This window comes from Onthophagus taurus, chromosome 2 (assembly GCF_036711975.1).
Source record: "Onthophagus taurus isolate NC chromosome 2, IU_Otau_3.0, whole genome shotgun sequence".
In the NCBI taxonomy this organism is placed as follows: domain Eukaryota; kingdom Metazoa; phylum Arthropoda; class Insecta; order Coleoptera; family Scarabaeidae; genus Onthophagus; species Onthophagus taurus.
This window is the reverse complement of record NC_091967.1, coordinates 9,611,009-9,616,010: the sequence shown is the minus strand read 5'-3', so window position 1 is coordinate 9,616,010 and position 5,002 is coordinate 9,611,009. Positions and strand designations below refer to the sequence as shown.

The 5,002-nt window shown below is 36.5% G+C and overlaps 1 non-coding gene across 1 annotated transcript; it reads right to left on the bottom strand.

Annotated features, from left to right (window-relative positions):
* Nucleotides 1-4,511: 4,511 nt before the first annotated feature.
* On the bottom strand, nt 4,512-4,593 carry TRNAS-AGA (transfer RNA serine (anticodon AGA)). The gene has a single exon. It is a non-coding gene; the product is annotated as a tRNA-Ser (tRNA).
* Nucleotides 4,594-5,002: the final 409 nt, after the last annotated feature.

Genomic DNA, 5,002 nt, shown 5'->3' with positions numbered 1-5,002 from the left:
GACGTCCCGGTGGGCCTTGAATCTCGGATAAGATCTCGGACGTGTTGTATACGATCGGTCCTGAGCCCTAAAAATTGAACTGATCTACATAAATTCAGTTGGCGAGTTGAAAACCCCGCAATACACCAAGACCCTTGTTCATTTTTATTTGTTTCTTCGTTTTTTATTGTCGACTAAGAAAAGAATTATTTTAAATTTACATACAAGTTCTCCGGACGTTTTACTTATGTAACTCGTAGACTAGTAAACGGATAATATGTACTTAGAAGTCGTAGAATTCCATCCATACATTGTTATTAATCGAAAGGAGGCGCCATTCTTTTAATCCTTTTAATCGTTAATAATGAATAGGTGTTGTTTTCTCTGAATTAATATAAAAATATGTCTTGTGTCTTAATTGACTTATACAAGTAACAGGATGTAATGGATTGAAACGTAATTGAATAATTAAAATATTTTAGTCATTGTTAATAATAAATTTGAATTGAATTTACAATAAAATGTTGCGTAAATAGAAATATCAAAATCTATTAAAAATGTTAACTTTAATTAATTATTATTATAGACTTATTTGAATTTAGTTGGTAATTCAATTTAATTTTTTTTGCAATGTTGCTTATGGATAGATACAACTGCAGCAAGATTTTCCCATTAACACTGGTGGATTTGCATCAGCAAACAGAAGGAATGACCGTTTTCTCACATTCGCACGTTCTTCTGCCGTCTGATGGCCGTGGAAAGACCTCTAAACGAAGGGATAAACAACTCGGGACCATTGTAGTAAGGATTTAACGTGTTTGCAAGTAGTAATCGGCGGGAATGAGGGGGGAACGTGGGGAAAAATCGACGATGTTTCAATATTTAAACGTTGCCGCACGATGGTCAGGAGTCATTCGCACCACCTTCTGATTCTTAAGCCGACTAAGCTTTGTTGCTATGCGAGTCTACGTCTATTAAAATTAATCCTCTAAGATGTATTAAATTTAATACTCGATCGATTTTTATTTTGAAAATTTTATTTATGTAGAAGATTCAAAAATGATTCAAGCATTAGTATAATCAAGGTCATGTTATCAATAATTTTATACTTATCTGATATCGAACCAAACCTAATGCATTGTGTGAATATTATGCGTTCTCTTGCGGAATGTAACATCATTTAGCGAAAAGTCTTCATTTTTGGATCTGAGAGACTGCTTGAACAGAAAAATAAGGCTATATTACAAAATTTGTTAAACTTTTCATCTCTGCAACACCGTTAAATGATTTTAATTATGAATTTCATCATCTTTTAATTATTTATTGTTCCCGAAACTCAACGTCAAACGGGCACCGGGTGAGAGGCCAACTCATACCTGTTCTGGGAAAAATAAGAAAAAAATTCCATGTCTCTTAGTTAAGTAGGAATAGACTTAATAATAGAATAGAATTATTTTTGAAAATGTTAAAAATCGTTACCGTAAATCATATTTTTACGTACTACGGTCAGAAAATGTTCGCCTTGTAAACCATGCTACTATAAAAGTCACAAATCAAACAACAAAAGTCGTTAGTTTAAAAAAAAACATGGTAGTTTGATTGAGTTAAGGTTGAAAGAGTTTATGTCTATTAAGTATGACACACGATTTTAAAAAAAAAGGAGTAGTAACTCCCTTTGCAAGTTTTTTTAAAAGATAGCCTGTTTAGTCAAAATTCCAAAATGGTACAACACTTGCCATTTTTCTTTTCCTAAAAAATATTATTGCTTGTTTTTCTGCAAAAAACGCGTTATTTAAAAAATTCATACTTTTCAGTGTGTCACTAGCACTATCATTAGAACTAACACAAGACCTAGAACTAGAATCATTCGGATTTAGCCGTCTTGAGAGACTTGCGGCTAAACCCGAATGTTTCTAGTTCTTGGTATTGTGTTAGTTCTAGTTTTAGACTAGCAATATAACTAGAACTAACACAAGACCCAGAACTAGAATCATTCGGGTTTAGCCGTCTTGAGAGACTTGCGGCTAAACCCGAATGTTTCTAGTTCTTGGTCTTGTGTTAGTTCTAGTTTTACACTAGTACTGTCACTAGAACTAACACAAGACCTTGAACTGGAATCATTCAGGTTTAGCCGTCTTGAGAGACTTGCGGCTAAACCCAAATGTTTCTAGTTCTTGGTCTTGTGTTAGTTCTAGTTTTACACTAGCACTATCACTAGAACTAACACAAGACCTAGAACTAGAATCATTCGGGTTTAGCCGTCTTGACAGACGTACGGCTAAACCCGAATGTTTCTAGTTCTTGGTCTCGTGTTCTAGTTTTACACTAGCAATATAACTAGAACTAACACAAGACCCAGAACTAGAATCGTTCGGGTTTTGCCGTCTTGAGAGACTTGCAGCTAAACCCGAATGTTTCTAGTTCTAGGTCTATCGTTAGTTCTAGTTTTACACTAACACTATCACTAGAACTAACACAAGACCTTGAACTGGAATCATTCAGGTTTAGCCGTCTTGAGAGACGTGCGGCTAAACCCAAATGTTTCTAGTTCTTGGTCTTGTGTTAGTTCTAGTTTTACACTAGCACTATCACTAGAACTAATACAAGATCGAGAACTAGAATCATTCGGGTTCAGCTGTCTTAAGAGACGTGTGACTATAATCGAATTCTTCTAGTTCTTGGTCTTGTGGTAGTCTTAGTTTTATACTAGCACTATCACTAGAACTAACACAAGACCTAGAACTAGAATCATTCGTGTATATTTTTATTGAACGAAAAGTAGAACCAACACCAGACCTAGAATAAGAAACATTCAGTGTAAGTGCATAGTAGTTTCGTAACTATGGTTGCGAGTTATATGAAATACCCAGTATATATGTATATCTATTTATAGTTAAAGACATGGTGGATAAAACGTTGAAAATTTGTGGGTGTTTAAAATCTAGTATCTATGGTATTTTGTAAAAAATATTAATGGTAACTAATCTGCGATCATCGCGTTGGAGGATGAGAGCTTACCGCCGTTAGATGGCGCTGCGGCGGGCTATTGTCGACCGCCAAGTCCGCCGCGATTGTAAATTTAAGCTTACAGTTAGGTATGAAAGATTTTTATCAAATAAATTACACGTTCCATTATCTTCGGAACGGCGGGCGCATTAGGCAATAATTCAGTGGTTTGCAATACTTTTGTGCGTCGCGTATCCACGGACAGACGGTCGGAAGCGCGCGTGATTTAAGGCCGGCTTAATAATTAATGGCGGCCGCGTTTGATTTACGCGACCCGTTCCCGCTGGACCATTGTTCCATTAACTGGGATAATAGTCGACCCGCGATCCTTATGACCCGAAGACAATTATCAGTCGGTTGTGGAACACTGCGGTAGCTGATGAATGACTCTCCTCCCAGTTCTCCTTCAACTTAAACCACAAGATATACATTTATAAAATAGTACTACTGATTTCAATTTGTTTTGTTGTTCATATCTTTGCTTAGTTGTATAATTCTATGAATTTACTCATACAAATATAGAAATTTGACCCCTATGAGTTTGTACCCACATGTGGTAGCCGCCTTTGATCCCAATTCGGTCCTAATGGATAATCGGCTCCGGTTGTTTCCGAGGTAATTAAGATTTTAAAGATCGCCCTCTACCATACCGTCATTACTAGTAATTTATGTCTTTGTGCGAAGCCGGCTCCCACGACAACGCTACGTTGTCAACCCCTCCTGTAGGACACATGCTTAACGGGCGTTTTATTACTGAAAACAGAGCTGCCACTCTGCTGACGACCGCCGTTACGGTCGCCCTTTGACGGTATTTTCTCGTACGATCGACCTATGGAGAACGCACATGTGGGCAAAGCTAGTAAAATCTCTTTGTCGAGTTCGTAACCCCGCGATGTCGTTCAACTTATACGTAAAAGAGTCTCATCACACACAACTCTAATTGACCGTCGTCGTTTAATACGTTTTCTATCTGCAAAATACCATCTCTTACTCAAGTGCGCAACGTCGAGATCTTCGCGCAGCAGGAAGCTGCGCGTACATCAATTACCATGCTTTTAATGCCCGTGATTGATTCGTACATGCGCGTATCTCCCGTTTTGATCTGGGCAGGTGCAAAATTAAACGGCCTTGACCTCAACGGTTCGGCCTCCAATACCAGCTTCTGACATCATCTTTTCGAATAGTAACATTAAATTAACCATGTTTCTTCTTTAATTCGACGATTGTCGTTTTGTTTTTTATAAAGTTATTATTTTAATATGTTCAATAATCAACATTTTTCTCTTCAACTCTAACACACGACGTTGAAAATAAAAAAAGAATTTAGACATTTTCACAATTGCTTTCACCAAATGTTGCAAAATATCAATTAAAATTATTGTCGGAATAGATGTCAATATGATTAATGCAATTGGTCATGTTTTCTGATTACAATGTGCAATTTAATAAGTGCTTTATCTGTTTCCTAAGTGGATTTATTTTGTTAATAAGTCTTTGTGAATTAGCAAAAAAAACGGTGGTTGTTCCGCAGTCAGTAGGATTCGAACCTACGCTCCCAGAGGGAATCTGATTTCTAGTCAGACGCCTTAACCGCTCGGCCATGACTGCTGTTGAAACCTCGAATTCAACAATAAATTGGAGAAAAAGCTTTTTTCAAGTTTTTCTATCTTGCATAAAAAGAATGTTCAAATTTTTGTGGTAATTTGTGTGTAATATAACAAACGGATAAAAGACATTATAAAAAGAGTTTTGACATACGTCGTGTAGGAAGTCGGAATTAAAATGGTTTATGGTGAAGCAGTTTAAAAGTTTTTCAACCTTTTACCCTTCATTTAGACTTTAACGGCAGGATGGAGATCATTTGCATATACTTTACAGATTCTGCTGTCTCAGTTCCCCTAATTCTATGTGTGATTTGATTTCCTCGTACTACAACCGTAATGCATTAATTAGACCTTGTTAATCGAGGTTTAATGGAAACCACCCTAAGTCAAGTTTTGGAAAAAATTTTATGATT